This window comes from Pistacia vera, unplaced genomic scaffold (genome assembly GCF_008641045.1).
Source record: "Pistacia vera cultivar Batoury unplaced genomic scaffold, PisVer_v2 Contig723, whole genome shotgun sequence".
Lineage (NCBI taxonomy): Eukaryota > Viridiplantae > Streptophyta > Magnoliopsida > Sapindales > Anacardiaceae > Pistacia > Pistacia vera.
The window spans coordinates 764,091-775,508 of NW_022196583.1; the positions used below are offsets into that span (position 1 = coordinate 764,091).

The 11,418-nt window shown below is 35.9% G+C and overlaps 1 pseudogene; it reads right to left on the reverse strand.

Moving 5' to 3' along the window:
* Nucleotides 1–8,493: 8,493 nt before the first annotated feature.
* On the reverse strand, nt 8,494–9,770 carry LOC116114830 (annotated as a pseudogene).
* Between the last annotated feature and the right edge of the window lie 1,648 nt (nt 9,771–11,418).

Consider the following 11,418-nt stretch of genomic DNA (forward strand, 5'->3'; position numbering starts at 1 on the left):
CTTCATTTCATTACGGAAATGATTGAAAAAGGAGAAATTGAGATTGAGAAAATTGATGGATCTCATAATCCTGCCAACATGTTCACAAAATCTGTTCCATTTGAAAAACATAGGCTCTGTATGAGCCTGCTTCAAGTTCAAGAGTGAACTGGAAAATTTCCAAGACCACATGGGGGGTGACAAATCAAGAAGCCAAGGTGGAGAATTGTGGTGATGTGGCTCCTTATTTGCCACGGTGGAAGTCAGCTTAAGTGTTAAAGTCAAACTCTCTTATGCGACATCGTTTTTGGCTAAACCTAATATACTATCTGTTTGGGTTATCTCATTTTGTGCGCAGACTTCATTTCTCTCTCTCATTTTTGTTTTGCTTCAACACCTCACAACCCTACCGAATGTTCCAGAATTGATCTTGTGATCTTGCGGTTATGGAGAATCAAAGACAGCTGGATGATGATTCAAGCTTCAAGCATGTGTATTTAACACCTGCTGATGCAAGAAGAAAAGGCAGATTCTGGGTTGAGAGAGTTAGGGCTTTACGAATTGGTGTGTTCCCTCCTTGTTTGTTTTTCCCTTATGTTCTGATGAAATCATTCTCACTGTACATTATTGATTAATAATGAAATCCCCTATTGTGAGTCTTGGAGAGTGGATGTAAGCTGTAAAGCCAAACCACTATAAACTGATGTGTCCTGTTTTATGTTTGTTCTTCTTATTTTCCATTTGTCTTGTGTTTAATCGTTGATTGATGACCTGTTTGAGACTGTTTTAGGTTTAATCATAAACCCTAGAATCTAACAGCTTTTGTAAATCTTAAGGCTTGAGGATGGTGGAAGTAGAATTTTTATTTTTATTTAGTTTTTGGTTGTGTTGAATCTTTGATGACCAGAGTGCTATATTGGTTTTACCGAGGAATATGATGGCTTTCTTCATGCATGATTATGTATGAGTTCAAGTTAATCATACTTGCACTAATATATCAAATTCGAGAATTTTTGTTTTGGAGAGGGATTTTAGGATTTATTTGGAAAAGAGCAGGGAGAGTTGTATGAATAAAATCATAGAGAAATAAAATGCATCCCAATTGAAACAGTGTTCATAGATCTATCCAAATAATAGTACTGTATAATGACATTTTGCACCCAAAACGTTTTAAACTACAATATCATTTCATTACCCAAACGTTATACTCTGATAACTGCAGTGATATTTATTGTGAAGACAAAAATATTCATTACCATTTAACTGAAATTATTTTTATTATTTTTATGTCTTGTCAATTACTAATATACCCACTCTTTAAATATGAAATTACTAATACTCCCTCATATAATATAAATTAAGAAAAAAAATTATTCTTCCCATCTTTTATTAAAAAAAAAAAAAAAAAAAAAGACCCTTCTTTTCTTTTCCTTTATTTCTTTTTCGTTTTCTTCTATCTCTTCTCCTCTTCTCCTTCTTCTCCCTTTCATTTACATTTTCTTCTCTTTTTCTTATATTAGTTCTTCTCATTTTTTTTTTATTAATCAATTTCTTCTCAGTGTACACTGTACTTATTGAAGAATAACATTTCTAGTAACATTTTTTTTGTCACGAAAGAAAGCCTCCCCAAAAACAATTCTTATCAAAATTCCCTTCTAAAACAAAAGTCTTCAATTTTCTCACCAGCCAACCAAAGTAAGAGGGGAAAGTTAGCTAGGTGGGGATTTTTAACGAATAGGTGGTGTGCAGGCTGGGTTGAGGAGTGAACGACGGTGACTAGTAGGGTTAATCCGGCCAAAACAAACACAAGAACACTCCAAATAAACAATCAAGTAACACCCAAACTTCAATACAAACTCCAGACTACTCCATCAACATCAAAAAACAAGTCATAGCAAGAATATCCGAAAATACAGAACAAAAATCACCCGAAAATACAGAATAGCAATCATAGTGCTACAGGTGGTAATTGACGAGCAGGGGTGGACGGTGTGTGGATGGGTTTTGAAGAGCAAGTGAAGGGTGTGGTGTGCGGTGAGAAGTGAAGTGGGTGGGTTGGTGCTAGGGATGGGCACAAAGCCCAGCTTCGCGAGGACCCGACTCGACCCGGCCCAAATGGGGCGGATTTTCCCTGAATCGTTCGGGCTTTGGGTCGGGATCAGGCTTGAGATTAGCCCCAAAGTTCAGGGACGAGCCGGGGCTGGGATAAGTTTTGCCTCGGCCTGCCCCAGCCCCGAAATCCTTGGCCCGGCCCGTATATATATATATATGTGTGTGTGTGTGTGTGTTAATGCCATGAAACAAAAGTTATACATTCGACATTATATATGGTATACATTTGACATTATACATTATACATTATACATTTTATATTATATATGGCATATACTATATAAGTATAATGTATATAACATATGTATGTTGTACATTATAATTTATACATAATATGCTATTATCTATAATCTTACGTTAATACATAATATATATGTAATATATTATTTATTGTTTTGATTGATTATAATGAATCAATAAATCATTATAATTTTTTTTTGTCCCTCATTGAATCATTATTTCAATTCTATTACCTAATTGCCTTTGTTATATAATTTCTGGAATTTGGCCTACCCTAACAGAATTGTTAATTGAAAAAAAAAATTATGTGTAATTAGTTTTTATTTTGGTCCACCCTAACATAAATTTTTGGATTCGCTATTGATTATAATAAATGTATAAATCATTATAATTCTTTTTAATCATTATAATTTATAAATAAAGTCCTTGACACCTTGTGGAGTAATGGAGTATGGACTAGGACCTTGTCCTTCGTTTTCAATGAATTTCAAATTTTCAATTCCATCTTTCCATTACATAATTACCACTTTCCCTTGTTATGTTTTCATAATAACAATTTTGCCCTTCCTTTATAAACACAACTTATGCCCAAATCCATTCAACTAACGAGGGACTCAAGTAATCAAAGTTTGAAAGTGAAACCCTAAATACCCAATCTTGAAAAACGTTGCTGCGCGGTGTGCCTCTTCTCTTCATCGTCAAACCTTCATCGGAAATCCTGAATATCAGAATATCACCTCCTCTTTGCCGATTCTGGCCTCCACATTTCATCGGTGGCTTTTCACCTCTTCACCTCTTCTTTCTCCATGCCTTTTGCGTTAAGAACTCAAGATTCAAGAAAAATAGGTTTGTTTTCCTTTAAAATTTCTGGCTTTAATCAATTTTGGTTCGTATGATTGAAGATTTTATGTGCCATTTAGATTGTTTGATTGAGTTATGCTCTGTAGTTATATTGGAAGATTTTGTGTAGGGTTTAAGGGTTTGGTTTAATTGAGTTATGATTAAAGATTTTATGTGGGGTTTAAGGGTTTAGATTGGTTCATGTGATATGATTGAAGATTTTATGTGCTTGAAAATTTAGTAATTGTAGTTTATGTTTGCACTTGCTGTGCAGTGTGTAAAGTGCAAACTATAGTGGAGTTCGCACAAGCAAACTGCATTGCAGTTTATGTTTGCACCTGCACTGCAGTTTGCTTTTTCATCTGGCAAAGTGCAAACTGCAATGCACATTGCCAAGCAAACCGCACTGCAGTTTGCTATACATGCAAAGTGCAAACTGCACTGCAGTTTTGCTTGTGTAAACTGTAGTGCAATTTGCTCTTGCATCTGTTATGCAGTTTGCACGTGCAAAGTGCAAAGTGCACTGCAGTTTTGCTTGTGCAAAGTGCACTACAGTTCAAACTTGTTTTAACATGTTTATTTATTATTTTTTTTTTTTTTTTTTTTGCAATTGCAATTTTTTTTTAACAAATGTGTAAACTGCTGTAGGGGTTTTTTTGTAGTTATTTTTTAATATGTTTATTCTTTTGTGAGTGTTATTTGCAAGTTATTAATAGGTTACATTACATAATGTCAACATCAACCAAAAGTGGGGGTTTAGAAGAGGATGTGAACCGATCTTCTGAAGCATCCAAAAAAAGTATCTATTGCGAGTTCCCACATGAATATTCCACCCGATGGGAATGACGAAGAACAATCTCCAGCTCAAAGAACTAGCATACCAATCATGACCGATACCCTTGGTTCAACCCTTCCCCCGCTTCCCCAAGAGGAAACTTATGTCATTGGAACTGGAAGGTCTAGGTTAGTTGTATGGCAACATTTAAAAAAGTCTTAGTTAATGGGAAGGAAAAGGCGGAGTGTAATTACTGTCATCGGCAGCTCGTCGGTGGTTCTAAAAATGGAACAAAGTATTTGCATGATCATTATAAAATTTGTGCAAGGCGAAAGAATCAAGATGTATCACTGATGCTTGTGGGGATGCAAAAACAAGATTCCATATAGACATTAAGCAAATGATCTTGCTAATATGATTATTCTTTATGAGTATCCGTTGAGCATGGTTGACGATTTGGGGTTTAGAAAATTCTGCAACACTATTTCACCCTCCTTCAATATTGTCTCTAGGAAAACTATTAAGAGGGACATTATGAAGATGTATGAAGTTGAGAAGGAGAAGTCCATGAAAATGTTAAGCAAGAACCGAAGTAGAGTTGCCATCACTCCTGATTTGTGGACTGCCAGCAACCAGAACAAAGGATATATGACCATCGCAGCGTACTTTATCGATGATAATTGGGTATTGCATAATCAACTTTTAAGGTATTATGTTTTTTAATTTTTATGTTTCATTATTTTTATTTATTTTTAAATTTTTAAGATAAATTAAAATATTAATTATCTACAATTTATATTGTAGGTTTGTACATGTGCGTTGCTCGCATACTAGAGATGTGCTTTCTACGACGTTGATGGACTGCTTTTATGAGTGGAACATTGATTCGAAGCTGTCCGCATTGACGGTTAACAATTGCTCCACCAATAATGCGATTCTCCAAGATATTTTAGGGGAGCTTCAACGTTCCACCCTTATGTTACATGTCGAATTTTTTCATATGCGTTGTTGTGCGCATATTCTCAATTTAGCTGTTCAGGATGGATTATCGATTATTGGAGTAGCAATATCCAAAATTCGTGAAACTGTTTCCTATTGGACGACATCGCCTAAAAGGGAGCAAAAATTTGTGGAAATGGCACGTCATGCAGGCATTCGAAGCACAAAGAAGCTAGGTCTTGATTGTAAGACACGTTGGAATTTAACGTATTTGATGCTTCAAACAACTTTCATTTATGAAGGGGTATTTAGGCGTTTAAAGTTTCAAGATCCAAATTATAGATGTTTACCAAGTGATGAAGAATGGGAGTTTGCAGAAAATATCAGTAAAAAGCTAGAAATATTTTATGATATCACACTTGTATTCTCTGCAACGGAAAAACCCACTGCCAATTCTTATTTTCCAAAGATTTGTGAAATTAGACTTTATGTGACTAAAATGCCAACAGATGAGGATGATTTGGTGAGGAAGATGGCAACTCTGGTGGATGAAAAGTTAAAAAAGTATTGAAGTGTGATTCATGGTGTCATGGGGATTGCAATGGTTTTAGACCCTAGGTTTAAAACGAAGTTGTTAGATTTTTTTTTTCGTTTGCTCTATGGAGAGGATGGTGTAGATGAGATTATGAGGATCCAGAGATTATGTAATGATTTGTTTGTTCAGTATCAGAGTAACCACCGAGGTTGCAAAACACATCAATCTTATAGTTTCATTGTATCCTTTAGTAGCTCTTCTCAGGCTGATTTTGAAAAGATGGGGGTAATGGCTAGTTTAGATAAATTTTTGCGGGAAGAATCTAGTATTGGCCAAGAAAAGTCTGAGTTGGATTCTTACTTAGAGGAGAAAATTATTCCTAGAACTCCAGGCTTTGATTTATTAACTTGGTGGATGACATTTGGGTCCAAATATCCTATCCTACAAAGGATTGCTCAAGATATCCTAGCTGTTCCGGTGTCCACCGTTGCTTCTGAGTCTGCATTTAGCATTGCTGACAACATGGTGAGTCTACATCGTAATAGGCTTCATTCTGATACAATAGAGGCATTGATGTGTCTAAGGAATTGGAAATGGGCTGACATCAAAGGTAAATAAAAAGAAATTTTTGTTTCTTCTACATTAAAAATTAAAAAAAAACCTATTAACATATGCTAGTTGTTAATGTTTATTTTTATTGTTATGTTAGGCCCAGGGCTAGGATATGCTTCATCAATTTATGATGACAATGATGCAGACGATCATGTATTATAGATTCGTATTTTGTAATATATTCTTTTTCTTTCCTTTTCTTTAATCATTTGTATGATAGTTAAAATTTGTGTACATGTTACTTAAATATCATCTAATTTATATTTTTCACTTGTTTAGAAGGAAATTGAAGTGGAATAATTTTGATGATATGGATACTTTTGGTGAAAAGTTTTGGATTTCATATGTGACAGGCTTATTTCTCCATATTTTAATTGTATGCCATTTAATATGGTTTAGATTTTTTTTTAGGTTTGTAATTATCTAAAATTTGTCTACAGGTTGTTTGTGGGTTGCACATGGAAATGGAATGTTAAGTGTTGTCTGTTGGTGTTGTTGAATCTTGATAGTTGATATTGTAATGTATTGAATCTACTGAAGTACTGATGTGGATTGTGGGGTGGGTCTTTTTGGCAGCTCATGTTTTGAACCTTGATACTGTTATGTTTTGAATCTTTTGATTATAGATCTGTCACATATTATAATATATTATCAATTTAGTATGATGGTTTTTATATTTAATATGTACATTATAGATTTAATTTCTTTTTTGATGATATGGTCTTTATGTTTAATATGTATATTATATATTTAATTTTTTTTGGTTGGTATATATAATTTGGAGAAAAGAATAATAAAACTAATAAGGATACAAAAAAACAGAAAACCCCTAAGCGGGGAATTTGGGGAATCCCTGAATTCCCTGTTTGGGGAACAGGTTTTTTTCGGGGATTCCCCGAATCCTCCGAATGGGCTTCGGGCTGGGGCTGGAGATAGGGGTCCTTGGCCCCGCCCCGACCCGTGCCCATCTCTAGTTGGTGCTGCTATGCGGGAGATGCTAGGAGGGAAGGTGGTGGGGAAGTGGACCACTAAAATTGGAGGTGGGTGGAGTAGGGAAGGGGAGGTAGTGGGACGCGTAGTAAAAGAGAGGAGAAGTGAGGGAGGATTGGCTGTTTTGGCTTTGGTTCGGATCTGAGAAAGAAAACATTAAGGGAAGAAAAAAAAAGGATGAAATGCCAAAAGGGAAAACAAAAGATTAAGAAAGAAGGAGAAGAGAATGGGAGAGGAAGGATGAGAAAAAAACACGTGGTAATCATTCAGCCCTACAATTACCTACACTTTGAATTTAAAAATTTTGATTTTTTTATACAAAATATTAATGGACTATTATGCCCTTTTTTTTAACGAATTTTTGATCATTCTATTCCTCTTCACAACAAACTTTACAATGAAATTTACTAACATGCAAATTTTTTTTTCATTCAACTCATTTTCACAACGAAATTTACTAAAATAAATTTGTTATGTGTAATAAAATTATATTTTGAAACGTTGTGAGAGAGAAAGTGTCATTACGCCATTATTTAGGTGAAAAAAAGCCGTTTACTTATTTATATATATTGTAGCAACTAGCATCCCATTGACACAACGTTGATCGATCAATCAATGTTGTAGCGTGGTCAATGACGATAGTTGAAAATGCATAGGCATTGAACATTGCATTTGAACAACAATAAGTGAAAAATAACCACCAAACTTTCTTGGTAAAGACAAACCATGTTTTATTATATATTATTGATGTCCATTGAAGGGTGATTTTGTAATTTTAATTTCTCAGCTTATCATAAGCCATAATGCTTATTCTATTAATTATTTTAATGGTTCTGTTATGCCTCAAAAGTCAAGCCTATGTCAGCACAATTAATGTCTCTTTGTACTAGCTGCCAAGCCCATATCTCCAAAGATATTCTCACCAACTTTATCTCATTTCAAAGAGATGAATGGACGAGAGCCTTCCATGTGTCAAGGCAGTTTGCAAAAGCTCTCATTGCATTGAGTGCAAATGTGAATAAATGGATTTTTCTCTTCCCGAAGAAGGGAGGCTGGTGGCTGGGCTGAGATTTAGCTTCAATTCTTTCTCTCTGTAAAAACACTGTATTTCTTCATCTTTGTATGCCTTACGGGCAAATTCATAGAAATCTGAGGATCAATAAAATAACAGTGGTTGTAGGAGTCGCTTGTTGCATCAGAACCCACTATAAAAACCCCTCTTGCCATCTTTTACTTAATAATCTGCAAATATATAATCTCAGCTCCATATTCAAATCTCATGGATCCATCACGTTGATTCCTAAGTCCGCTTAGCGCTTCTCACGTGCGAGTCGTTGGCGTCCAAAATCAAGCATCAACAGGTTCAAATTAGGATTTGACAGAGCTTTTTATTGGATCAGAAAGACCAGTAGTTACAACTTACACATCAGTCTAGTAAACACACTTTATGATTAACTAGGAAACTATCAGCGAAAAGGAGAAGAAAAAACATTAATCTGAAGGCTGAAGCGAGCAAATCCTTAATCTCTAGCAACCTTTTGCAATTTGATCCACAAAATCCTTAAGATTCTTGTTTTGAAGACCCACCTCCTTGGCAGCTTCTCTTGCCAACTCCTTCCATTTCCTCGCATTCCTTCTCATTTCTTCACCTCCCATACTATTTCCAAGCACCTCTTATCTCAGACCCTTCAACTATTCCTTCTTCATTATGATTCACTCTCACTCCTGTCTTCCACACGTCTTCAATCAGCTTTGCATTGTAGTTTGATCTGTCCATTTGGAAAAGCCCCGTTGGTACCCCAGAACAAAGCTTTCAAAGGTTGAATTCCACCCCAATGTGTCACAAACATCCCACTGAAGCTGAGACAAACCTCTACTTGTGAACACCTGGCACTATCTTCCCTTGCTTTTCCAACTCTTCTCTACAACTCAACTTATCTTCTTCTTTCTTCCTCTCCACCTTCTTTTGCTCTTATAACCCAAAGAAGGGACGACCCGTGTCCAGCAAACCCCTTGCAAGCTCTTCCATTTGTGGCTTTGACAACACAGAAATACTTCCAAAAGAAACGTAGATAACTGATGATTAGGCTTTGCGTTGAGCCATTCCATGTATTCCTTTATAACCACCCTTAACAGATCGCCTCCGAAAAAAGTATCGGATGGATCTTCCCATCTAAAAAAGCAGATGGAATCACGGTCCAATTCCAACCATATTATACTCATCGATTGCTTTGAAGACCTCGGACTCTAACGCATCGTACGTGTTAACGTAGTGTTGGGTTGGTTTCTTCATCAAGGATATCGAACTGTTCTTTAAATGATGGGAGCGCAAAAGCATATTGATTTGAAGGGATAAAAATGAGGAGGTCTCGTGTAGTAGGTCTGGCAATCCCGCAGAGATACGGAAAATGTTGGTCTTCAATGTTATTCCTTATAATATCACCATAACCCTTGAAGTAAAAATAAAATAGCGAACATGGTGGCTGTTTGGTTCCAAAAAGGTAGTTGGGATGTCATGACTCTACCCACATTTGCTACCCAGGGATGAGTATAGAATAAACTATGCATGTAAAACCATTACCTTGTTTGGTGTTGGAGCAATGAATCACTTAGACTGAGGGAGCCGACACGCTTAAGCTCATCCATGTAGTGATGGACGTCATCTCTTGATTTATATCCATCCTCATACCCATCAGAAAAGGCAGCAAATGACAACCCTGGAGCATGAGTTGTGGAATTGTTTTTCATGCGGCGGATGCAAGTGGCTGGTGGCAACGGTCACACGCACACCAGTGCTTAGAAGTCGCTTGGCTAATTGAAGACAGGGTTATGTGGCCTTGTGCGGGAAATGTTACTAGGAGGATGTGTGGTTGCACCATGTTGGTATTTTGAGTATAATGCAAAGATGAGGATGGCATGGCTTTATATAATAAAGGTAGCCTCAAGCTTCAGAATTGTTACGTTTGTGGTGACGATAAAAGGAAGGGATTCTGATTTATGTGATGACGTTATTTCTTCAGAGGTTTGATTGCCCAGTACGTACCAAATTGAATTTTGTAACATCAGCATGCCATATTATATGGATCGGAATAGTATTCTTCTTACCATTTGACTGGTTGGTTGGTGATGTTCATACTCCTAAACAGTTACTATTAATTAGAGCCAAAAAGCAAGCCAAAATCTGGATTTGCATGGTTTTACTTTAGACATATCAACACAACACGGTACTCTTAGTTGACTTGACTTGGCCTTGTTAAAGATCACTTTCTGGATTTTTCCTCTCTCGAGAAATATTTTCTTTGACATGGAAAATCACAACACTCATCTCTATGGATCTTACAAGGAATATATCAATTATTCAAAAAACATTTATCACTCACTGTGTATAGCTATGAATCTTGTATATATACATATCTTGGGTGACGCCTTTGGCAATTTGGATTCATCATAAGATGAATGGCTTTTGTGACGCCCTGCACCCTCTTAGCTTGTCTCCCAATGTTTAATTATTTTGAAGCAATAAATACTATCAATACAAGTATCTTTTTGTAACTTCCTAATTAACCAGTGTAAAGGCCAACCCCAAAGACCACCAACCAATTCTCATGAACAGCACAAAAACAGAGCAGAGGCATCACAACATAGTCAGGGAGGGTAGCATCAGTAACCAATCCCTTTGAGGCAGACAAAATGATCCAACCATGTACAAGAGGGCTGACAAACATAGTGAAGCACACAACCACCACTTCCCCTCCCCCCAATCCAAAACCAAAGCCAAACCCATAACATAGAGAAAACAAATAAAACCATTTCATCACCGAGGTTACCAAAAAAAAAAAAAAAAAAAAAAAAAAAAAAAAATTAATAATATAATATAATAATTATATTATTATTAATATAGTAATATTAAAAAAAATTCAGTAAAAAGCTTTTCTTAGAATTCTTTTATTCCTTTCAAGCAAATATATTAATTATTTATTGTTGTGTGTGATTTTTTCATCAAGCTCAGAGAATTGCGAGGTTATAGTTCGATCCAGAATCAGTTTGACTCAATCGATTGTCTGACCCAACATAAGCTCGTCAAATTGTAGATTGACTTAACACAAGCTAGTTGCGACCAATCCTTAGAGTTGTTCAACTAACTCATTGATAATTTCAGATCCCGAATGTCTCAGAAGGGATCAGATTGACAACAATCTTAGCGCTCAATCGCGAGAACATCGGAGTTGCATTTCAATCTTAATTGTAATCCCTTTATTTTCACTCTTTCTTTTGTACAAAATCTGTATATAAACCCCCTTCCAACGAGGAGAAAGGGTTTAGCAAATTGTTTTAAGATTATTATTGTAAGCTCTCACAGCAAATACAAAAACAGTGGACACAGGCTCAAGAGTTT